Genomic DNA, 27,244 nt, shown 5'->3' on the forward strand with positions numbered 1-27,244 from the left:
TATTAATGTTCAAGTTAATTCTGCCTCTGATGCTCTTAAACTACAAGCCAATGGGTTTTCTTGTATGTGGACATATAAAATTAGAGGCCACAGTCTTGCTGTTAGAGACTTCAGTGGTCAGGTGTTGCAGGCTTGAGCCCCTTTGTGCTCGATCCATTTCTCTTACTCCCCTTACTTTGTTTTGTGGGAAGATTGAGTCCTGTAGGCCTACCACATTCCCGCCATGCTCCCGTGCCATGTTTCAATCCATTTCAACTGGATTTGGCCAATGAGAAGAACTGATGGAAGGTTGGAATTTGGAAAAATGGGTAGAATCTTTCATTCCTTTTTCTCAGGCATTTCTGAGAGTACTGACATACACTTTCATGGTTCCAGCTCCTGCCAGAACAGCTCTTGCCAGTTGATCCAAGGTCCAGAATTACACTGGCATGGCTTCCTTTCTTTGTTCCTCCAGTCTGCTGCTGCTTCCTAGGATGGCCATTGTCTTCTAGTTGGTTCCATCATCTTTTTGTTGTTGTTGTTTTCTTTAGTTTTCCCTTTTCTTTTATGAATACACAGAATCATTGCTGCGTGCCTGGTTGGACCTTGGCAGATACATCAGTCAATATCTCAGTTTGTTTGGCTTCTTTCTCTCTGTATATCTCCACTCTCATCAACCCCTCTAATGCCAAGGACACTATAATATGCAGAGTGGAAGTCTTCTGCCACTGTCTTCATTAGGGACTATATGAGGGATGTAAATATTAATCTAGTAGCAATTAAAAATAAGGTTGTGCCTAATCCATGTTTTCCCTCTGATTTTGTAGTCATTTTACCAGGAACAAGAGAAATGTCTGATATAGTATATTTAAATTTCTGCTTGGATATTCTTTTCAAATTATAAAACCTAAATGATGTAAAGCTTATCAGATCAAAGACAATAGAATTCTCATTTTCTCTAAGATCATGACTACCCACGTGTGAGGATAATGGACTCAGTACAGTCAGGCCCCCTTGCCTCATATCTGGCTGGGTATGAGTAAGCACATCCATTGTAAATAAGTTATATAAGAGTGGTGTAACTGCACATGTGTGCCCATATACTTCTTCGCTCATTGCCATTGCTGTGTACTTTTGGTATAAGAGGCAGCGGCTCTGCACCACTGGCCAGCAGAGACCACATTGGAATAAAACATGTCTATCCTGTTATTGGCCGCCAGAATCTTTTTTCAATTACCTGGCTCATGACCTGCACAGGACAAGGTAGAGGGGTCTGTAATCCAGCCTGACACCATGATGGGAACTTAAATTGGTGTTAGATGGATCTGGTTTCGCAAATTTTACCTGTGGTAACTCAACACTTTAACACACTCATTCATTTAACTCAGATTTCTTCAGCCCACGCTGGATGCTGAAGATGTAAAGGTGACTGAAAGCAGATGATCTTCTCTTCCTGAGGCCTGCTGTCTAATTGAAGGGATCAATTAATAAAATAACTGCCTTATAAATGTACGTTGACAATTCATCAAAGTGCTGGGAAGGAGAGTGAATGGTGACATGACACTGTAACATGGGGAGATTTCATAATTTTAGAATTCAATTTAACAATATCCTCTTCCTGAAATTCTAAACCTGAGCTGTGGTATGAAGAATGGACAGAGGCTGAGTGTATGAAGTCAAGAGACTATTCCAGTCAGAACAAACAAACATCTGTGGCTAAGAGGAAAACAGCAGAAAGAAGACTGGAGTGGCTCTAGAAGAGAGGAAAAGAAGGGGCTGTGGGGACAGAACTTTCTCCTAGTTATAGGCCAATGTAGTAGTTCTCTTCTGCTATAGAACAAACTAGCACATACTGAGCAGCTTTAAACAACCATTTATTAGCTCACAGTTTGTAGGTCAGAAATCTTGTGGGCTCATCTGGGTACTTTGCTTAGAGTCTTGCTAACTGTAAATCAGAGCATCAAATAGCTGTATTTCTTACCAGGGCCCTAGAGCAGAATCTGCCAACCAGGATCATTCAGTTCCTCACAGATAGAGAATGGAGGTCCTGTTTTCTTTTGGGCTGTCAACTGGATGCTAGAGACCAGATGGATCACTTCTCATGTTTCCCACATACCACCTTTCAGAAACCACGGGTCAAGGCCTGGTTATACTTTGAAACTCTCTGACTTTCCCTGGGGCTGTATTTCTCTGAGACGTCTGCCATTCATCCTCTTCCACATTTAAGAGCTGATGGGATTATATTGGGCCCACCTGGATAATCCATGCTACTATTCCTATCTTAAAGTTAGCTGATGAGTAACATCAAGTACATCTGCTAATTCACTTAACAGAAGTACCTAGCCAGTGTTTGATTGAAGAACCAGAAGATGGAAATCTTGTAAGGGAAGTGTTTAAAACTCTGCCTAGCACAGTTATATTAAGAAATGTTTACTTCTTTCTAAGACGTTTGTTATGCTACTGAAGGATTTTAAGTGTAACGGTGGTGATAATGGTGTTAGTGTAAACCTTGGTAGTGTGTCACTAAAACATTTTGTAAGAGATTAAAATTAAAAAGTATTTCTGTCAAGAACTGCGAAAGAGAAGCAATGTATGTGAACAATCAAGAAATTTGTCAGAAATTCAGCCATGGACCTAAGTCCCAATAGAAGGGATTTGGGGGGGGGGGAAGTGTTCTCACTCTAATGAAATCATCTACTGACAGAGAAAGCTATAAGCAAACAAAATAAAAAAGAGAGCAGGTTGAGTAATCATGTATCATCAAAATTGTTTACTAAAGAGTTCATTAAGGAGATGGAAGATATTCTATGAATGAAAATGATGAAACATGTAGGAAGTTAAGATGTAAAGATTTTGAAATTCATGTGTATTTCTAAATAGACATTAGGTCAATATATTAGAATTGATTTGTTTTAAATTAAGTTTGTGTTTAATGAAGGAAGTAGTGGCTTAGCATTCCAGTAGGAACAGAACCTATCTACAGTCCCTGAAAATATGTCAAAAATCAAGAACAGCAATCTGTTCATGTAAGAGCTCTTTAAGAGACACATTGCAGATCAGGTTTCCCTATGAGACCTACTACCTGGAAGTGTGTGTAATTTACACACCCCCAGGGTCTAGCTGGCAAATCCAAATCATGACAATATGTGGTGCTGAGGAAGAAGAATAACTTTGTACATTTTGTACATGGGAGGAAAGCAAGAATAATCGATGAGAATTTCTTTTCTCTCTTGTATGTGAGGAAATAGACCCCCGATAACTGAGTTGAGATTAGACATTAGTACACATAACAAAGGCTCACATCATACATTTTAATTCTCTGTATAAGCTAGAAACTTGAAATAACTGTCTCTGCTGTTATCTAGGTTTCTTGTAGAATAGTACAAACACAAGTTCAGGGAAGGAAATTTAGGAGTATGTGTGAGCTGGAAGTTTGTTTTAATGCTGTTTAGCTCTGTCCAGCACAGTTATTAGATTTCTAACAATACTTTCTATTTCTAATACTGTTCAAACCATTTTTAAGGCTTTTGAAATTGAAGATAGTTTTATCAGAGCCAGTTTAATGATTTCTAATACAAGATCACAGCATAATTTCCCAAGTCTCCACTCAGAAAGATTTCCCAAATTTGACTATTTATAGGAAGAAGATATAACAACCACAATTATTTGAAGTTGATACGACAAGCAAACAGAAAGGACATTGTTGGGGGGGAGGGGGGAAGGGAGAAGGGAGGGAGGTTTTGGTGATGGGGAGCAATAATCAGCTACAATGTATATCGACAAAATAAAATTTTTAAAAAAATTTTAAAAAAAATATACTGTCTTGAGAAAGACTTTTTCTCTAAATCAAAAGAATTTTTTGTTTGGTTCTCTTTGGGGGTAATTTTCTAGAGCAACCATAGAGACCTTACAACTTTGATTCCTTAGAACCGAGTCCCATTCTTAAGAACTATGCAAATTTCTTTTGATGAATAACTTTTTCCACTCTACCTGTGAAGGGCAATTTCACTCCCATCTTAAAAGATTAGGTGGCCATGTTTCTTCCTTTTTTAAAAATTTTTTTCCCAACCCTGGGGTGAGGGGGAAGGGAAATATGACTTAAGCTTGACCATAATAATTCTATTGTCCAACATTTGGATCTTAATTGTTTCTAATTCTTTTTTTTATCGAAGTGAATTACACATGAAATTCTATAAATATTTACCCATTGATACACATGTGTACACCCCCACCCAAAGGTAAAAAAATTTCTGGCACTACAGAGGTTTTTTGTTTTCCATGTCCCTACCCCAGAAGTAGTCACCGTTCTGACTTCTTTTACCCTAGACTAGTTTTGCATACTCTAAAATTTCACATAAAAGAAATAAGACAATCTAAATTACATTTGTATCTGACTCATTTCACTCCATATTTTTATGAGATCTATCCATGTAACATCATATGCTTTTTTTTTTTTCTCTTCTCTTCATGTAGTACTCCATTTTATGAATATAACACTGTTTATCCATTTTCCTATTGACAGATATCTATCTGAGCTGGCACATATTTTAAGATAGAGTTGTATATATGTGTGTATGTCTTAGTTTGTTTTGTGTTGTATGCCAGAATACCTGAGACTGGGTAATTTATAAAGAAAAGAGGTTTGTTTGGCTCATGCTTCTGGTGACTGGAAAGTCCACGACTGGGCAGCTGCACCTGGCAAAGACCTCAGGATGCTTCCACTGGTGGAGGAAAACAGAAGGAAAGTCGGCATGTGCAAAGAGATCACATGGTGAGAGAGGAAGCAAGAGAGGAAGCAAGAGAGGAAGAAGGTGAAAACCAGACTCTTTTTATCAACCCACTCATGCCGAACTAATTCATTCCCACAAGAGTGAGAACTCACTCCCACCAATGGAGGGCATTACTCTATTCATGAGGGATCCACCCTCATGGCAGAGACACCTCTCACTAGGCCCCACCTCCCAACACCCCCACATTGGGGATCAAATTTCAACATGAGTTTTGGAAGAGAAAAACCACATGAAAGAAACCTTCCTGGCATGTCAATAGAATTTACGTTTAAAACTAAAAATCAATTTGGTGAAAACTGGTACCTTAAAAACAGTAAATCTATCTACTCATGAACTTAGAACACTTCATTTATTTTTCTCAGCAGTATTTTATATTTTTTAGAGAAGACATCATGCACAACTCTTGTCAGCTTTATCTCTATGCATTTGCTATCAGTTAATATTTTTGATGCTTTTAAATGGTATTTTAAAAAATTCTAATGTGCCTCTCATCTGTTGCTCGGTTTTGTTTGTGTCTAAATATTAGATATTGACCTTGCATCCAGTTACCTGAGTAAATACACATGTTTCTAATAGTTTACTTTAGGTTATTTTGGATGTTCTTTGTCATAGTCAAATAAAGATAATTTTGCTTCTTTCTTTTTAATATTAATATGTTTTATTTCTTGTTCTTGCCATATTAAATTATCTAGGACTTCCAGTAAACTGTTAGGATATCAAAAAACAAAATATCATTGTCTTATTCTTGACATCAAAGGGAAATGTTTAATATTTTATCACTGATAATTCTTTCTAGTATTTTAAAATATTTTCCTTATTATAATATGTGCATTTCTTTCTGTTAATAGTATATGAAAAGTATCTCAAATAGCTATTGATTATTTTAATCGACTTTATTTTTATAACAGTTTTAGATTGATAGACATGTTAAGATGGTAGGACAGAGGATTTCCATATACCTGCACCCAGCTTCCCTTATTATTAATACCATCCATTAGTATGGTAATACTAATTCATTACAATTTGTAAACCAACATAGATACGCTATTATTAACTAATGTAAATAGTGTATTCCGATTTCTTTAGTTTTTACCTAATTTCCTTCTCTGTTGCAGGTTTCCATCTAGAATACCACAATACAGTTACTTGTCATGTCCTCTTGTGCTCCTCCTGGCTGTGAAAGTTTCTCAGACTTGCCCCGCTTTGGATGACCTTGATGGTTTTGAGGACCACTGATGTTGCAGGATACATCTCTATCGAAATATGTCTGATGTTTATACTGTGTTTAGACTGGTGCCATGGGTTTCCATCCCATCATGTCAAGGGTAAATAAGATCCACACGATGTATGACTGTTGACCGTCACACCCTGGCTAAAGCAATGTTTGTCAAATTTCTTAACAGTAAAGCTACTTTTTGTCCCCTCCCATACTGCAGTCTTTGGAAGGACGTCGGTATGCATAGCCCATACTTAAGGAGTGGGGAATTATGCTTCCCCTCCTTTAAGGTGGAATATCTACATAATTTATTTGGAATTCTTCTGCCCGGGAAATTTGTTTCTTCTTTCTCACATTCTGATTTTTTCAATCACTTGTTTATATGATTATGGACTTATGAAAATATTTTATACTTGACATTATAATCCAATACTAATTTATGTATTTTGTTGCTCAAATTGTTCCAGTTTGGAGCATTGGCAGCTCTTTTGATTGACTCCTGGGCTCATTTGACATACCCCCATTCATGTGTTTTTGTCTGTTTGCTTTGAGCAATTTCTTGCTTTCCAGCAAGATTCAAATTGCATATTTCTAGCACAGCCCTATACTCATCAGTTTCTCTAAGGATCCTTAGTTCCTTTTAGTGGAAAAGTGGTGTTATAAATAAAGACCTGGGTGCTACACTTAATTTTTGTTACTGAGATATCATTTCTTTTAGGCCCTCTTAGCCTACTAAACAAATAAATAGATATGTGTATATAACCCATTATACACACACACACACACACACACACACAAATATTTCTATACATAGCCATTTGTATCTATATTAATTTCAATAAAAATTCTTATTGAGGTCTTTAATCCATTATCACGTGGATCATTCTAGCACCCTTTCCTTGCTGATATGTAAATTTCATCTACAACAATGAGAAACCTGGCTTTTCCCATTCACCATACACTTTCTTAGTTATTCAATTCCAGTATACATCAATAGCTATACAGAACTTTTAACATGTACCCCCACGGGAAACAATGTTAATGACTAGACTATAGTACTCACATGCAGTTCCTTTTGCCTTTAGACTTACAGACTTGATTCATTTCCAAAGTTACTTATTCCTGTGCATTTAGTTCCGTCTCTTACAGTGAAATTGTTTCATACATTTTTAACAGTTAGATTCTCTTGTCAAGTCTACATTTTTTCTTTGGATTCCTTAACCTTTTATTTATTTATTTTTTTAATTTACATAAGTTAAGGTTCACTGATTGTGTCATAAAGTTTTACAGGTTTTGACAAGTGCACAGTCATGTGTCCACCATTGCAATAGAATACAAAATGATTTCAACACCGTAAAAATTCCCTGTGCTTTACTTATTCATTGCTGCCCCACATTCACTAAATCCCTGTCATATGATCATTTCACTGCTATATAGTTTGCCTTTCTGAATGTTATATAAATGGAATCATATAATGTCACCTTATTAGACTAGTTTCTTTCAGTTAGTAATATGTGTTAAGACTCTCCCTCTCCCATGTCTTTTTATGGCTGAATAATATTATATTCTATATTCCATGGAATGAATGTACCACAGTTTACCTATTCACAAAAAGAACAATTTGATTAATTCCTTTTTTTTTTTTGGCAATAATGAATAAAGCTGCTATAAACATACATGTGCAGACCTTTGTGTGGTCATAAGTCAGCTTCATTGGTTAAATTTAACCAATGTCAGCTTCATTGGTTAAATACCTAAGAGTACGATGACTTGGTTGTACAAAAAGACTTTGGTTTTGTAAGAAACTACAAAAGTATCTGTTGTGCTTTTTCATTCCTGTCAGAAATTGATGAGAATACTTCATATCTTTGCCAGTATTTAGTACTGTCTATTTTTAGATTTAGGCAATATAACAGATGTGTACTGATACGTCATTTTTTTTAATTTGAAATTTCCTGATGACAAACAATATTGTGAATCTTTCCACATACTTTTCTGCTATCTATATGTGATCTTTGGTGAAGTATCTGTTGAGATCTTTTGCTCATTTTCTAATTGGGTTGTTTGTTTTTGTCTTTTATCCGATATGGGTTTTGCAAATATTTTATCCCAAAATATGGCTTGTTTTGTTTTTCTCTTAACAGTACCTTTTTGAAGAGAAGTTTTTAAATTTTAATACAGTCCGACATATAAAGTTCTTCTCTTATAAATCGTGTACTGGATTCTGTATGTTGAAACTCATAACCAAACCCAGGGTCACATAGATTTTTCTCTTATGCTATCTTCTTGAAGTTTTATACTTTTGCATTATATATTTAGGTCTAGATTAGATTTGAGTTAATTTTTTGAAAGGTGAAAACTGTGCCTAGATTTTTTTTTTTTTTTTAAATATGTCTATCCTATTATTCCAGCACCATTTGTGGAAAAGTCTATTCTTCATCCATTGAACTGCTTTTGCTCCTTCGGAAAAAAAATATCAGTTTGCTGTATTTGTGTGGATCTATTTCTGGGCTCTCTATTCTGTTACACTGGTGTGTCTATTCTTTCATCAACACCAGACTGTCTAGATCACTGCAGCTTCATAGTAAGTTTTGAAGTCAAGCAATGTCAGTCCTCCAAATTTGTTCTTTTTCATCATTATTGTTTCAGCTATTCTGGGTTTTTAGCCTTTCCCTATAAATTTTGCAATGAATTTTGTCAATATCCACAAAATACCTTGCTGGGATTTTGATTGGAATTGTGTTCAATAGATCAAAGTGAGAAAAACTGACATTTCACAATATTTAGTCTTCCAGTCTGTAAACGTGGCATATATCTTCATTTATTTAGGCCTTCTTCAATTTCTTTCATAAGAATTTTGTAGTTTTCTGCATATAGGTCCTCACATATTTTGTTAGATTTATAAAAAAAGTGTTTTGTTTTTATGCTAATGTAAATTATATTGCATTTTTAAATATAAATTCAAATTATTCTTTGTTGATATAAAAGAAAGCAATTGACTTTTATATATTAACCTTGTATCCTGTGACCTGACTGTAATTATTAATTAGTTGCAAGTGTTTTATTTATTAATATTTGAATTCTCTGTATAGACAAATATGTCATGTGAACAAGGGAAGTTTTATTTATATTTTTTCCCCAGTATGTATACCTTTATTTCCTTTTGTAAATCTTATTGCAATTGTAGTAGTGGATTTGTCCATTTCTCTTTGCTGTTTTACACACTTTTGCTCACATACTTGACGCTCAGTTTCTACACAATAAGAATTGTTATGTCTTTTTGAAAATGACACATTAGAATTATGTCTTCTTGAAAAATTGACCCCTTTATAAATATAACATGGGTTTCTTATAGACAACCTATAGTTGCATCTTATTTTTTATGCACACTGAGAGACTCTGTCTTTTAATTGGTCTATCACCACTATGCACATGTCAAATAAAATGATTGACAGTAGTGTTTTAAGGACAGGAGAAAGATAATGTAAATACTCTGTGACAAGATACTTGCATTACATCTGAAGTGGTATATTGCTTTTTGAAGGTGGTTTTGATCGGCTGTAAATGTTTATTGCAAACTCTTCAACCATCAAAATTTTAAAAGGGTATAATCAATATGCTAAAGGAGGAGTGAATACGGAATCATATACAATGCCTAGTTAGAATCAGAGAAATCCAAAAAGAAGATAAAAAAGAAACAAAGTGTACTAGTTAAATGAATTAAAAACAGGAGGATGTTTGCTTCTTTGAAAGCCTTTGTCTTTATTACACTTTTGCTTTAAGTAACTATTTTGTTTGTGTGTGTGTGTGTGTGTGTTTTTTTTTTTTCCCCTTCTTTCTAATATGGTCTTCAAGATGTTGGCTGTGGCTGCGTAATGCTGGCGTTCTCTGTTTTTTTTTTTTAACATGAACACTCAGACTGTATTTTCTTAGCACTCCATTTTCCTTTGTATTTGAGATTTTCTGCTATAGAGTGGTTCACTCTTGATCTATCATCTTGTTACTAAAGTGGTTTCCACATTGTGTTCTCTGATTCTTTCTCTTATCCACAAAAATTTGTCTCTTCTCTCTCAGCTTCCTGCACTGTGCTAGGTCTTAATAAAAGCAAGAAAATGTTTGAAAGTTTATAGTAGACACATTCTGTAAAATCAGACAATGGGGAAATTGTCCACAGTTACTATACAGAAAATATCTGTATAGTACCCAATGGGTAGTCACAAAATAGTGAAAGACCCAGTTACATCCCATTGTTTTGGCTTGTATTATTATGCAAAATAAGTGTTACTTGAGGGTAGAGTGTGGATTAGGGTCATGATTGTATTTCCCCTCCTGAAACTGACATGATGAACAGTAAGTGATTATCAGCCCCCTTGGTGCACTCGTGTGTTTCTCCTTGAGTATTAGCCCTTTTTTTCCAAAAGGAACAGGGGCTTAGCTCAAAGTAATCGATAAACCCTGTTTAATACCAACAGAGCATTCCCTACCTTTCATTTTCTAGCGATCACCCATATCCTACAAATGTCCTCAAATATCTAGCCATATTTTGGCATCTACAAGCAGAAATTGTTCATACAGATGGAGAACCTTTTATTCCTTCTAAATTCAGCATAACTTGTGAACTGAAGTCATGGAAGTACCAATTTAGGCCTGGAGGAAGTACCTTCTCTACTTCATTGATTAAAGCCATCTAGCTACATTTTCAGAAGATCAAAGCAGGAAAATTGTTGTTCGTATTAGCAACTACCTTGGCCAAAACCATCCCTGCAAAATGAAGCTGCATTTATTTACTTTCTTTCTCTGTAACTGTAAGTGTATCTGTCCCTCATATTACAATAGGCAGAATTTCTAGCACTATTGGTTGAATACAAATACACTGTTTGGATTAGTGATGCTACTGTATTTTGCTATAATCCCAAAGACTCATTTTCTCCCATACCTAGTTCTCTCAGGAATACACTTGTGTTTTGCCTTCCTTTCTCCACTATAAGCTTAAGTTGGTCTAGAGTAGGCAGCAAACCACACATATTACAATATTACTACTCTTTAGTCAAGTAACACTACCTGAAATTCCACCAGTGGAGGAAAAAGACTTTTGTTTGAGGGACCAGTGTCTAATCAATCTCACATAAAATTAACCCTGCCCAAAAGCAGAAATGGATGAAGCTCATACCAGTCATTTATATTTTATTATGAAATATTACCCCCTTAATGTTATAAAATTAACTATAAACATGGGATTAAAGAAAGATAAATCATGAAAACTGTTCTAACTATAGAAATACTATGTAGGAGTAAAGAAGTCAGCTATCTAAATCATGGAACCACAGTCTTGAAATGGACAATTTCTGGAGAGCCATTTAAATATGTAGGCTCCTGGGTCACCATTCAGTCCGATACACTTTATTCTAGATGGGCTACAAGAAAGAGCACTGAACTTGGAGTCTAGTGACCAGAGTCCTCACCATTGGAATGAATCAGCTTCTCAGCCTCTTTTAGCCCATTTCCTCATCTCTACCAAAAGGCCATTCAGATATCTGCCTCTGCCCCCATCAAAACTATAAGAATAAAATAAATATGTATATAAAAATGCTTCTTAACCTGGAGAACTTTGCATTAATAGTTCCACAAAACCATTTGGGATAATGCAGTTCGGATTAATTAACGAACAGTTCACACTGAGACCTTACTTCTTATTTCTACTTTACTGCTTTGTTTGTGTTAATAGATTTTCAGTCATCAATAGTCAAGGTAGAAAAAATCTCTAAAATGGAGTTTTTAAAAATCTGCAGTTATTTTTAGCAATACACATGTCTTTCTTATATATTGTATCTCAGAAACATAAAAGTAACTAAAATATAATCTTCCATTTTGTCTAACTCTCTCCTACAGAACAATTTCTGTTTGCCCTATACAAATGGAGCATATACTTCCAACTTTATTAGACCATTACTTCTAAGCCTGAGTGAAGTTATGGTACCTTGACAAAACCTTCTACTCTTATAAATACCAGAAAAATAGAAGTTGGACTCATAGGTCTAACTCTCAATTTTGTAACCTCCAAAAACTTTAGACCTCTTTTGTAGCTCCATTTGACTCTTGGCAAAATAGGAATTTAAAGAATCATTTTAAAATACATAGATGAAGTAAATTAGTAATGAAACTAATGAATAATATAAATAGGTCTTTTCACAAATGTTGACCATAATGATAATAGGGTTCTTGTAGAATTGCCTTTCACAGAAATCGGAAGCTAAATTTGTGTGCTGTCATCAAGGGGCAAATGAGGCATCATTTCTGGATACAGTTTTCTAGACTTCACAAATATCACCTAATCTGATGTTTTCAAATCCTGCTAGACAACACCTTTGAATGGTGGTTTCAGTTATCATTATCATTTCTTTGACATGGGACTTCTAAGTTCACTAATAAAGCAAAATATCTATCTCAGAAGATTATCTCATTAAAATCTCAAGGTTGCTCAATGCTGAAAGTAGCCAATGATTTACCCTCTGAAAGAACAAGGAATAAGATAGGTGAGTTTTGTTTTGTTTCTTTAATTGACAAATTGTAATTATACATACTTGTGTGATACAATCTGACGCATTGATACATACAAATGTTGTATAATAATAGGGTTAGGGTAGTTAATGCATCAGTCACCTCATGCATTCATCATTTATTTGGGGTAAAAACATTCAAAAGCCTCTCCTCTAGCAATTATGCAAAACACAAAACTTAACTGTTAACCATAGTCACTGTACTGTGCAAGAAAACATCATAACTTATTTTTCCTACTTACTAGTAATTTTGTACCCATTGGCCAACCTCTCCTTTTCTTTTCCTCCTCCCTTCCCCAGTCACTAGTAACCATTGTTCTACTCCCTAAGGCAGGTGAGTTTTTATCGAAAGAAACAGAAAGGTCAGATTTGGGGTCATTACCTTGAGTAGTTGTGCTAGGAAAGTGATTGAAGAAATTTTAAAACAAATTCTGCAGACTTATCTCAAACAATACAAAATTTTGTTTTGGATTGGCACTTTCTGCTTTGAGTAGATGGACATTTTACATTTTTTTTTTCTAAAAATTTGGCCAGATTAGACTGGCAAGCAAGTGATCAAATGACAAAATCTGCATATTTTTGACATCTTCATATGCTCTTGTCCAACTTTTAAAATCAGCAATAAACCATGAAGGCTATAAAGAGAGACTGTATAATTGTTGTGAGTTAGACTGACCTTTTATGCAAGCTATGAACTGCTTTGCATAATCAGCCAGGCCTCCTGTCTATCCAGCTTCAAATCATTTATTGCTCTGTAGCCATCCTGATGAATGTATGAGAACCGAAAACTTTGTTTCCTCAAGGGCACAATGACAAGTCCCTAAAGTGACCAGGGATTCTGATATGGACTCAGCTCTCGATAATAATAAGGATAATTACTTACTGACTAACCTGAGAGTTACTTTGGGGCAGGAGAGGTGTCTTGTTTGTACTTAAATTGTAAGGGTGTTAATTAACCTCTGTCAGGTGGCAAAACTTAAAATCATCCACTGTCCTTTGGTAAATGGAAGAAATATTATCAGGGTTGTGGAGAAGTAAAAAGATTAGGAAGAACTGTGTGTCCTGAACTCATGGAAAACTTCTCTGGGTTTTATCTCAAAACACAAAGTTGTTCTGGTGGACCTGCATGCATGACTCAGCTCCCCCCCCCTTCCCTGCTTCTATTTCTTCCTGTGTTCCCTTTCTTCTCACAGTAAACTCATATTCCTCTTTTTTTTTTAACGCTTGTAGTTTCTTCTTTTTCTTGACTTCTTGACTTCTTCACTTACCTCTTCTCATTCTATGCTTCAATCTACTACCTTCTTTTTGGGTAGCTCTACACATAGGGTCTCTCTCGTTTCTGTATATATGTTCAGTCTTCTAAAAAAATAAGGCTATAACTGGTCATCTAACCTCATTTCAAAATGAAGCATCCCTTTTGGGAAGAGTGTCACTCTTTCCAGGTGAACCATAGGATCCCTAGCGAATATATTGTAAGAACCCAAATGCCCCAAGGGATCACACCCTGATCACATAAGCCCTTCTCAGCCGCACCCCATCATGGCGCTGTTTGCCCTTCTCTTCCGCATTCTTCTTCCCGCCGTCGCGAATCACAGGCCAATCAGCTCCCCCGCAAGCACCATGCGGTATGCTAAATAGGGATTGTATTTTAAACCAATCAGCTTTCCCTTAAAGCGCTATATATATATGTGTGTGTGCTGCCTAATAAACGAGCTCTCTCCGGTGGATTGTCAACTGGTGTCGACTCGTCCTTTTCATTGGTGCCGAAACCCGGGATGGAGTTTCCCTCGAGCGGCGACACTTTTCGGATCGCAGTGGCAACACTTTCTGAGTCGCCCCTCGGGGCTCCCTTGAGTGGCAACACTTTTCGGATCGCAGCAGCAGCACTTTTCGAGTTGCCCCTCGGGAACTCCATCCTGCCAGGACCGGCCTCCCTTCCACCGCTCACCACTGACGGTCCACCCTCGTCCATTCTTTTCGGCGCTGGCTCCTTCTGCTCACCACTGGCTCATCATTAGGTAAGCCCCCTTTCCTAAAGGGCACCGGCCCTTTTTCAGGCTACCACAGGGAGTCTAGCCGTGATCGTCCAGTAGCCCCTAACGCCCATACCCACCCCACCACGGTCTTCACGACCACCATAAATTCCCAAACTATAACAGGTTCCAAAGCCCCGGTAAACTTTTACTTTCATTTTTGGAGGTTAAAAGCCGCATTCTGTTCTCTCCTTCTCTCTTTCACCCTCCTGTCCACCACTCTCTTCTCTCCACCTCCCGGACCCGGGACCTGACCAGAAATTCCTAGCGCTAGATTCCTTCAGGCACCGGGATTTTGCCCTAGAGAAGTGAAGGTCTGGGTGACGACCCACACCTCCCTTCTCTCCTCCTGGTTCGTACCTGAACCTGCCGGGACTGACGTGACCTACCGGGGACACCCTCTAGGATCCCGCCTTTCCCAACCAGCTGAAGGATCTGTCTTATCACTAATCTCTGTACGATTTCTGTCTAAATTCCCATTAAGAGACCAGAATGGGCGCTTCCTCCTCCTCCCTAGGGGACTCTCCACTTCAATGCCTTCTGAAAAACCTCACCAACCTTTCCCTCAGGCCGGATATTAAGCCCAAACTCCTCACCAAATTACGAGACCTCTTTAACTACTGCCAGCACCTAAAAAAATGGAAGAAGATCCCCTACATCGAGGCTTTTTGCCTCTTGGCTCAGAACCCCACCCTCTGCTCCTCGTGTGCTCCCTCTCAAGTCCTTTTAGCCTTTAAACCATCTTCACAGTCACCCCTCGATTCTTCCACCTTCGACCCTGCTGATGAACCCCCACCCTACCGACCTCCTCCTCCCCCAGTGCCTCCGGTGCCCGCTCTTCCTCCCCCATCATCCGCGTCACCTTCTGCACCTCCTGCACCATCCACTCCTCCGTCTTTACCTTCCCCTACTCCTGACCCACTAAGCCCCCTTTCACCCATTCCCGAGGAACCCCCCACCCCTTTAACAATCGCCCCACTACATGAGGTAGCTGGGGCTGAAGGAGTAGTTAGGGTCCATGTTCCCTTTTCCCTAGCTTACCTTAGAGAATTAGAAAAAAGACTAGGCTCAATCATCAAGTCGAAGGTATACCTGTTCCCCAATGTTCATCGCAGCACTCTTTACAATAGCCAAGAGTTGGAACCAGCCCAAATGCCCATCATCAGATGAGTGGATACAGAAAATGTGGTACATCTACACAATGGAATACTACTCAGCTATAAAAACGAATGAAATACTGCCATTTGCAACAACATGGATGGACCTTGAGAGAATTATATTAAGTGAAACAAGTCAGGCACAGAAAGAGAAATACCACATGTTCTCACTTATTGGAGGGAGCTAAAAATTAATATATAAATTCACACACACACACATACACACACACACACACACAAACCGGGGGGGGGGGAAGAAGATATAACAACCACAATTATTTGAAGTTGATACAACAAACAAACAGAAAGGACATTGTTGGGGGGGAGGGGGGGGAGGGAGAAGGGAGGGAGGTTTTGGTGATGGGGAGCATTAATCAGCTACAATGTATATCGACAAAATAAAATTAAAAAAAAATAAATTAAAAAAAAAAAAAAAGAAAAAAGACTAGGCTCTTTCTCTACCGACCCTACCACCTACATTAAAGAATTCCAATGGATCCTGCAGGCCTACAGCCTCATACATCATGACATCTTCATGCTCCTAGCCAATACCCTACTCCCCGAGGAACGCCGCAGGGTCTGGGATATAGCCCAAACCCATGCCACTGACACCCATCATACCAATCCGAATCACCTGCCAGGCCCCCAAGCAGTCCCAGAACAGGAACCTAATTGGGATTATAACACAGCCCAGGCAATCCAGGCTCGAGACTGTTTTGCCTCTTGCTTGATAATTGGCCTCAAAAAATCGGCTCGCAAGGTCGTCAATTTCCAAAAATTCAAGAAATTGTACAAAAAAAGGAGGAGACTCCTTCCTAGTTCCTCAATAGATTAACTCAGGCCTTTCAACAATACACTAACTTAGACCCCAACTCAGAAGACGGCCGGCATGTCCTTATGACCTATTTCCTGGCCCAATCCTACCCCGACATTAAAACTAAACTTAAAAAATTAGAGCAGGGTCCTGCAACCCCTCAGACCGAAATCCTGTCACTGGCCTTCAAGGTTTTTCATAATCGGGAGGAGGAAAAGGAATGTCGAAAACAAAAGGCCGACCACACCAACTTCCAGATGTTGGCCCAGCTTATCAAACCCCCTGGGCACCCTCCCACAGCCTCCACCTCTAAGCCTCCACCTGGAGCCTGCTTTAAATGTGGAAAGGAAGGGCATTGGGCAAAGTCTTGCCCGACCTCCAGGCCACCCACCACTCCTTGTCCAAAATGCAAAAAGAAGGGACACTGGGGATCTGACTGCCCCCTCGCCCAAAGGGGAGAGAGACCAACTGCCCCACAGTCCCCCGAACTGTGGACACCACCTATGGTGGGCCTCTCTGAGGAGGACTGACGGAGCCTTGGGCCCTTCCCGACCATCTCTATAACAAAGCAGGAGCCCAGGGTATCCATGGTTGTGGACAGCCACCCAATATCTTTCCTCCTGGGCACTGGAGCCACCTTTTCGGTCTTAAGGGAATATAAAGGCCCCACCACCTCCAGCAGCTCTCCTATAGTCGGGGTAGGAGGTAAACAAATCTTTCCCCAAAAAACCCCTCTTTTAACCTGCTGCCTTCAAGGCACTCAATCCGTTTTCTCCCATTCCTTTCTAGTCATGCCACAATGCCCCATCCCCTTGTTGGGTCGGGACATTCTATCACGGCTTCAAGTCTCCATTACTTTGCCCCTGTCCTCTTCCTCTTCCCCCATTTCCTTCCTCCTAGCGCTAGTTCAAGTCCAAGATCCTACTAATCCCACCCCTCCAAAGAAGTCCTTAAAATACGGGACAAGCTCTAGGTGTCCTAGGACAGAATTATGGCCCCTCCTTTGCCCCCGTAGCATACCTATCAAAACAGTTGGACCCCACTGTCCGAGGCTGGGCACCCTGTCTAAGAGCCCTAGCAGCAGGGCAGTTACTGCATAAGGAGGCATCCAAATTAACATTTGGGGCACCTCTCACCATTCTCTCACCACATCACCTCAAAGATCTCCTTACCTATAAGGCTCTCCAATCCCTCCCACCTTCCAGAATCCTAACCCTCCTATCCTCGTTTCTGGAAAATCCTGCCCTATCTTTCACTACCTGCCCACCCCTAAATCCGGCCACCCTACTGCCTATACCAGATTCCCTCAACACCCCTTTGCACAGCTGCGTAGAAAGCCTTCAAAATTTCATACCTTACCGCTCTTCCATCACTGAGGGACCCCTATCTCAGGCTGATCTCACATGGTTCACAGATGGGTCCTCATTCAAGGAAGGAAACACTCATTACGCAGGGTATGCCATAGTCTCCCTTGATTCGGTTATAGAGGCCCAACATTTACCCAAGGGTACTACCAACCAGCAGGCTAAACTTATCGCCGCCACCCGAGCCTGTGTTCTAGCTGAAGGAAGAACTCTTAACTTATACACTGACTCCAAATATGTCTTTCATAAACTTCTCTCTCATGCCGCCATATGGAAAGAATGCGGTCTGCTTAACACCAAGGGTAACACAATCACCAACTCAGCTTTAATCTCCACATTAATTGAGGCATCCCATTTACCTTGTGAATTAGGAGTCTTTCATTGCAGAGCCCACCAGAGGGACAATTCCCCAATCACTCGCGGGAATTGTAAGGCTGACCTCGCCGCACGCACTGCGGCAATGCACCTGCAGACACAAAACCAACTTCCCATTCTTCCATACAGCTCCCAAGGTTCACAGACACCCTCTCAGCCTCAACCGCCTAATGATGATAAGTCCTCTCTCTTTTGCTTGCTCCATGACCTGTTTCACTCTAGCCCCCAAGCTTTATGCCAGTTTTTACAAGCCTTCTTCTCAATCACCCCATCTGACAAAGCCCTCTTGCAAAAAATTTCCTCCTCATGCACAATCTGCCAGCGTACCAATCCTAACACCCCTATCAAACCTGGGCCATACCCCTCCCACCAGGCCAGAGGTCTCACACCCGTGGCCGACTGGCAAGTCGATTTTACGCACATGCCTTCTGTCTGGCGCCTCAAATACCTCTTGGTGTTTGTTGATACCTTTTCAGGATGGGTAGAGGCATTCCCAACATCCAATAAAAAGGCCTCCACCGTAGCCCAGACTCTCCTTTCCCAAATCATCCCACGATTTGGGATGCCCACGTCCATTCAATCTGACAATGGACCTGAATTTACCACCCAGATAATACAAAAACTCTCCCAGTCACTCTCTCTCCCCTGGCACCTACATTGCCCTTACCGACCTCAGGCATCTGGAAAGGTAGAGAGAACCAACAGAACCTTAAAGGACATACTAACTAAATTATCTCTGGAATTACACCTTGATTGGGTCCGTCTTCTACCTCTCGCTCTATTCAAGACCAGAGCTCTCCCAAAAAGGCCCTCCAATTGTTCCCCTTTTGAAGTCATGTATGGTAGGCCTCTCCTACCCCCGGGGATCACAGCAACTGAAGGACCCATACCACCCACCATGGCCTTACCCTTGCTCTCCCACCTTCGCACTGAATTATGGAAGTACCAGGACTGGCTACTTCCAGATCCGTCACTTTCCAAAAATAACCTTTCACTCAGCCCAGGCCAATTAGTATTCTACACTTCCCCGGAACCCAAAACCCCCCTAACCCCTAAGTGGGAAGGCCCATGTCCTGTCATCCTTTGCACTCCGACTGCTGCTAAACTTGCCCTGCCAGGTAATCACGTTACTCCAGGGATTCATATTTCCAGGCTGAAGCCTTACACTCAGGATCTGCCCTTGGCCACCGAGAACTCCAATAGCAAGCTGCAAAAGAACTTAACACACCATTCTTTTAAGTGTATCCCTCATCCTACCGACCCTTTCAAACTCCGCCTATCCCGGACCTCAGCCTTACCCCCAATTCTGGAGACATGAACCTTCTCCTTGGCCTTCTCCTGTTCTTTTCATTTCACCCAGGGAGCTTTCAGGCCCCTCTGCTAGCTCCCCAGGGTCACCCATTTACACCTGGCAACAGATCATTTCTGAAACACTCATCTTTCTCTCTCTCTCCCAGAAATTGTTTTCTCTCATGCGATTGCTCCTGGCGGCCGTCCCCTTAAACGCTTCCATTCCTCAACCATTTATAACCACACCTTCACCCCACCAAGCTCTTTCTTCTTGTGCAATGGACTCCTCTCTACCTCCATCCAGTCTAATCTTACTGTCCCATGCCTTCTTGTCACCATTGTCCCTCAGCTCACTCTGTACTCCAATTCAGAACTGTTCTATCTTCTTCATCCACCCTCAAAACAAAAAGGGGCCGCCTTCCTCCCAATCATGGTTGGTATTTCCCTAACAACATCAGTGGTCGGAGCCGGCCTGTCGGGAGGAGACTTAGGACACAGTTTATGGGCGGTCAAAGACATCAGTACTAAACTTGAAGGGGCTCTAACTTCCACTGCCGAATCTCTTTCCTCTCTACAGAGACAAATCACCTCTTTAGCCCAGGTCACCCTTGAAAACCGTAGAGCACTAGACCTCCTCACTGCAGAAAAAGGAGGTACTTGCATCTTCCTTGGAGAAGAATGCTGTTATTCCTCATAACCTGCCGTTTCTTGCCCTGCATCATTAGGTTTCTTTAAGCCCAAGTGGGAAAAATTTCTAATCAGGCCTTTAACCAGCTTTTACTTAGAAACTACCAGCTCCTAGATACTGATGAACCCTCCCCCCCCCCCCCCCCCCCGCCTCATCTCGTGAGCGCCTCAGCTGATGCTGAAGAGACACCACCTTACAGAGGAAATGCATTCCTACACACCCTAGCCACTGACACCTGGTTGCCCCCTCCAGTCTCCGACTACAAACAATGGAACCAGCGCATGTGCGACTTGTGGCTTCAAGGAACGTTTATGGACTTTTCCCTTTTTGAAATTACTTGTTTCTCCACCCTCCTTTGGGGTTTCATAATGGGTATTTATGTACCTTCCTCCCTTTGCCCCCCCCCCCCCCCCCCCCCCCCCCCCGACAATGCCCCAGTTCAGCAGGAAGTAGCTTGATGACTTCAACGACCCCTTTCCTAAAACAAGAAAAAGGGAGGAATGTAAGAACCCAAATGCCCCAAGGGATCACACCCTGATCACATAAGCCCTTCTTGGCCGCACCCCATCATGGCACTGGTTGCCCTTCTCTTCCGCATTCCCCCCCCCCCCCCCCCCCCCCCCGTGCGCAAATCGCACGCCAATCAGCTCCTCCCCAAGCCCCATGCGGTATGCTAAATAGGGATTGTATTTTAAACCAATCAGCTTTCCCTTAAAGCCCTATATATATGTGTGTGTGCTGCCTAATAAAATGAGCTCTCTCTGGTGGATCGTCAACTGGTGTCGACTCATCCTTTCATATATAGTTTATTATTATTGTGGGACCAGATAGCTTAACTCTGATTCCAGCACCTGCTACTGGGATGGTCAGGCCATGTGTCTTGAAGTATGTTTGCTTCCTTCTGATGGTTATTGAAGTGTGTCAAAGATAAACAAAGCCAGATATCAGTTAACGTGGTGAGAACAGATATTATTCAGTAACCACTGACAGTAAAGAGCTGAGCTCCCTTCAAATTTGCCAAGAGGTGTTTGGGTGTTCTAAAGGGGGAATGAGCGAGTAGGAAAAGAGAGCAAGCAGAGACTCAAGGTCAAGAAAGTGAAAATATACAAAGGATTGTTCAAGGTAAATGCCATTAGTCCAGCTCTGTCTGTTACCTATCAATTATCAAAGTTAGGATTCTATCCTCTCACAGAGTCTTGGAGCACAGGCCTTATTCTTCCTGATGAGCACCTTTTAAAGGAGTTTTTCAGGCCCTTGAAAAAGACACTCCTGAGTTGTAGGAGATACATATACATCTGAAAGGGAAAGGGGAGGGATTCATAACTGTAAGTACTTTTTAGTATATGCTTTAAGAAAGGAAGGTAAGGGGCCTGTCATCAGGTATTGAGTCTTTTTCTCACAGAAATTCAAAAGGGGGGGCTGCGTCAGCAACCTTAGGCTACTGGAAGATATGTTGAAGTTTGGCCAATCTCTTAGTGCAGGGTTTTGGACAGAGCTGTTATGTGCTGAGAGTTCTTCTGTAATTCTTAGGTGTGCAGTCTTTCCGGTTTTTCTCAGAAGAGTTAGAGTCACATACATTTAACTTAGCATCTAGAACAGCACTCGGAATGCCAGTACTTGTTGAAGGAATGTATGCAGACATAAATGCATGAATTAGCATTAGCTGAAATAGTTGTGTTTTTGTTTTTAAAAATTGAACAAAGTGCTTAGCAAATTCTCAGTTACCTTATCAATGATCACTGTTATTCATAGTCTTTGTGAAAGATGATTTTGTGGTACCATGTTGGGTGAGAATTGGGAGACTTATGTTCTCCTTTTTCTTTTGCCCAACGGCACACACACACAGCTGGGTATGACCCTGGGAAGACTTATTGGTCTTCCAATGAACCTGATGTTCATTGGAAGTGTCCCATGAACCTGATGAGTTGCACTGGGGTACACTGAGGCTCCTTAACTTGAATGGGTGACCCTAGGCAAGGCTTCTCTTTCCTTTTTCCTGAAAGCAGGGGCTTCTCCTGGGCCCTTGCTTCTCCTGATTGGGGGATGAGTTAGAGGTGGCTGGGAATTTTCTTCCATTACCTATTTGGCTATCCTGGGTTTCTGCACTAACTGTTGGCTTTGCATGTTTCCCTCCCAGGGTCAAGGCGGTCATGTACGCTGCACAAGTAGTTCCCACCCATGGGTGTGGGAACTCGGGGACAGGGTTATCCCCCCTGTGGGTTGGGCCACTAGGTCACAGGCCTGTGCTTGTTCACTTCTGTTGAATTCTTTCATGACCTTCCCTATGTCAATGCACAAATGGGATTGGCTATTGTTTTCAACCAGTACCCAAGGGGAGATGGTGGGAAATGAAAAGATACACTTTATGGGGTTGGGAGGACCTTACAGGATGCTGACTTGTAAGGCATTCTTGTTTATTTCAGGTTCCTTTTTATAAGCCATTGAAAATAACAAATTGTACTGATTAAATCAGTTATGTCTGGTACCAAGCTATTTATAGAACATTTTCAGCTGCCATGGCACTTGAAGATTCATAGCTAACTGCTTATCAACAAAATAAGAACATAAGTTTCTCATTTATGAAGCTTCCAGGGTCCTGGGTTCAATCCAAGTTCAGACCTCAAGCGGAGGGAGAAAGGGGAAGTAGGCAAAAGGGATGCCAGCCTTCTGGCTTCCCTAGAATAGCAAGGACTTTGCCAGCTTGCTATTTAGTACCTCACAGGCTATAGTGGTGGTAGCTGCAGCTGGTGCAGAAGGGTTGGGAGCCCCATGGTGTGGGTGGTGAAGGCTACAGCCATAGTGGTTGTGGCCAGAACCCAGAAATATGTGACCATAGGTGTCTTAGAAAAAAACTTTTTAAATGATGTGAAGTCATAAAAATGCTGTCAATGTCAGTGGGATTTTCAGCATGAGATGAGATGCACAAAAGTTCTTCCAATAGTGTCCAAGATTCAGATAAAGGCAGTGTGATATTAACTCAGGGTCTACCTCTGCCCTACATGAATGACTCCTGATCCAAATTCAGACCCCCTCCCAACCTCAGTTTTCCTGCCCACACCTGATAGATATGTTAATTAGCTTGATTATGGTAATTTCACAATATACACTCATCAAAATATCACATTATGCATCTTGAATATATACAATTATTAGATGTCAATTACACCTCCAAGCTGGTAAAAATTAAAAAGAAAGAAAAAAAAAAAACAGGGCTTGGTAATGCCTGCTAGCTGCACAAAAAATGTTTATTGAAATTTAATTAAAAGATACTCAAAAATACAGGGGACACAGATTCATGGTTTAGCATAATGGAAATCTATTTGTAATATTTGATCTCTTTTTGGTAAACAAAAGTCTTACATTTAAAGAAGCCTATGTGGCTTCATTATAATTCATATACTACCATTTTAATAAGACTTAATTGCAGGTTCCTCTTTAGCTTCCAAAAACCACTTGAATAGGCAAAACTTAGGACTTCTTAGGCCTCAACTGTTCCCCATAATCCTGCCTCTCCATCCTTCCTAAGCTCACACTAACCCCCTCTACCTTGAACAGCTTTCTTCGAGTTCCTTCAGTATACTATTTTTTTTGCATCATAGGGAGTTTGCATATGCTGTTCCCATGTTCTATGCTGCCGTTTTCCACTTAATTACAATTTGTGTTTTTATATATTTTTTTCACTAGAAAAATCATTATCATTTTTCTCAATTAGATTGTAAGCTTCATGAGAATTAAACTTACAACCTAAAAGATGAATTAAAAGATGAATAAGCAAATACATCCTGCATTTTACGTACAAAAAATTAAGTTTTGAAAGTTCTTGGGCTTTCTTTTCATACCAAAATTTGTTTCTCCACTGAAATGTAGTTACTGTTTTGTTTTGACTTTAGAAAACATATGCAATAGGTTGGAAGAATTATTTAAAGGTTATGTGCAAGTCTGCAATGTGTGACTAAAAGTAAAGATGGATGGGAAACATCGAAGAGTTGAGATGACTTGTCAAAGAACTAAACATAAATTTCAAATATAAATGTGAATATACCATTATTGTGGACCATCCCCCACCTGAAATATCCTAACCCCCATGACTGTGAATGTGACCTTATTTGGAAATAGGGTCTTTGCAGATATAATCAAGCTAAGAGGATTCTATTAAGTGAGTCCTAATCCAGTGACTGGTATACTTATAAGAGGAATGTACACACATAGACACAAAGCAAAAAGTGCCATTTAATGAGAGAGGTTTGTCTTAGTCTGTTGGGGCTGCTATAACAAAATACCTTAAATTGGGTGGCTTATCAACAACAGAAATGTATATCTTGCAAGTTCTGGAGGCTGGGAAGCCCATGATCAAGGTGCTGGCATATATGTTGTCTGGTGAAGGCCCACTTCTTCAAATATGTTGCTTTCTCACTGTGTCTTCATATGGGGGAAGGCAAGAACTCTGGTCTCTTTAGCCCCTTACAAGGACATTAATCCTATTCTTGAGAGCTCCACTCTCAAGACCTAATCACTTCCTAAAGGTCCCACTTTCTGATACTATCACATTGGGGATTAAGTATCAACATGTGAATTTGGGGGAGACACAACCATTCAGACCACAGCAAGGGAAGGTGGGGAAATATGGCAGACTAGAGGTGCCCAATGCACAATCCTCCCACAGAAAGGGGCCAGAGCAAGGAAAGGGCAGCTGAATACGGGGGAGAGAGCATCAGTGGGAGAGCATGTAAGTGCAGCAGGAGCCTAATGAGGACCCTGTGGAGCATGAAAACCAATCAGGATGGTGTAGAGGAGAAAGAGCTTTCTGGCTGCCTGCATGGCACTGACTATCTGGCAGCCAGCACAGCCCTGCCTGCCCACCTAGATGTAGCCGTCTAGCCACCTGTGGGATCCCAGTTGCACCAGCTACCCACGCAGCCCCAGACACCCAGCCACCTTTGTGGTCCCTGTCACCCCAGCCTCCTGCATGGTCCCACCTGCACAGGTGGGCCCAGCCATCCAGCTGTCTGCAATGGTCCAGCCATCCTGGCTGCCCACACAGCCCCAATCACCTGTTTGGGCCCAGCCATGTGTTAAGCCACAGCCACAGAAATAGCTGCCAGCACCCACCAGAAATACTGAGTCTACCCAGAACCAGTGAGTCTACATGGATCAACTGAGTCTACCTGGAGCCACTAAAACTACTGAGTCTACCTGGAACCAAAACTAAAACACCCCACCCAACAGGCAGGGTATAACAAATCTACAGGAGGGAGTCTCTTTCCTCAAAAGCCACCCCAGAGTAACAGATGAAGCAACCACCAGATGACTAGGCATCAGCATAGGGATACTAGAAATATGAAAAAATGTGAAATCACCAAAGGAACACTATAATTCTCAGATACCAGAGCACAGGAAACCTACAATGTGTCTGAAAGGGCATTCCAAGTAACAATCTTAAAGAAACTCATTGACATACAAAATGACACAATTAGACAGCACAATGAAATGAGAAAATCAATCCAGGACATGAAGGAGGAAATTTACGAAAAGATAAATACCATGAAAAAACAAAAAATGTAGCAGAAGTCCTGGAACTGAAAGCTTCATTCAACAAAATAAAAACTACAATTGACAGCATAAGCAGCAGGCTAGAGCAAGCAGAAGAAAAAATTTCTGATCTCAAAGACGGTCTTTTTGAAATAACCCAAGCAAACCACAGCAAGGCAGGTATTCGAGTCATGCATGTACAAGCCAAGGATTGCCAGCAAACATCAGAAGCAAGAAGCAGGCAAGGGAAGAGCTTCCACTAGAGACTTCAGTGAGAGGATGGCCCTGCCAATACCTTGAACTTGGGCTTCTAGCCTACAAAACTGTGAGAAAATAAATTTCTCTCTCTTTTTTTTTTTTAAGACACCCACTTTATGGTTTTTCATGGTAGCCCTGGGAAAGTAATATACCCACCAATACCTGGCAGTTGCCAACAAAGCTTCTGGAATCTGTAATGACCTTTGACCTTTAAGAGATCCAAGTGCCTTTTTTAAATGAGAGAATTCTATATCATCCATTTTCTTCAGCATTCTGAATGAGTTAGCACTGTTCGATGATAGAAACACATTTTCACAAATGCCTACATTTACAGTTCAAAGACTGAAGAAGATGATTCATCATACTATAAAAGATGACCCTAAGTGTGGAAAGGAAATTTTGTTTTTAGTAGCAAAATACTGTGAAAATACAGGTTTAAATGGAGATTATTTTCAATTTCATAGTGTTTTTTTCCCCCTCCTCTCTTTAATTACTTCTCAATGATAAGAAACTGAAAGAGCATAAATATAACATGGAAAAATCTCAGTAATTAAAATGTCACCTAGAAACTTTATGCAGTGCTGGCACACAGCTCAGTATTTTATTTGAAAATAAGGATTTCACTATCTAGTGTTCACAGTTGGGACTTTCCAGCAGGATTACACAGCTGTGTCTACATTGAGCCAAACACTGTGATGAAGAGTTACATTCAACCCAGCGTTTACAGAGAGTCCCAGGTAGCCAGATGCGAAGTTTTTGATAAGCTTTCAGATGAGTCACTAAATTTTTTATTTTGATTGTTGTTTTGTCATTCCATCGTCAGTGGTTGAATTAGTTTGGAAGTGTTTTTGATACTTTAAATAAGCAGCTGAGGAGTTAGTACTGATGGAGATGGCTTCCTAATATTCTTAAATTGTATTTTATCTTCATATTATTAATCTATTGATGAATTTTCCTCATCTGCCTTAATTATATTATTCATTTATTAGATATTAATTGTACAGTTATTATGTACCAGACCCTTCACCATTGAACTGTTCACAGTTGTTTCACTTACAGAGAGCTGCCTCACACAGGATCACACGCTCCCTGGAAAAGCCCACATCTAACAGCTGTTGGAGATGAGATTATCACACCCCCGCCATTTAGTTCCAATAAGGGACAACTTTGACAGGACATGTTTTGCTCTAGAGC

This window comes from Cynocephalus volans, chromosome 3, assembly GCF_027409185.1.
Source record: "Cynocephalus volans isolate mCynVol1 chromosome 3, mCynVol1.pri, whole genome shotgun sequence".
NCBI classification, from domain to species: domain Eukaryota; kingdom Metazoa; phylum Chordata; class Mammalia; order Dermoptera; family Cynocephalidae; genus Cynocephalus; species Cynocephalus volans.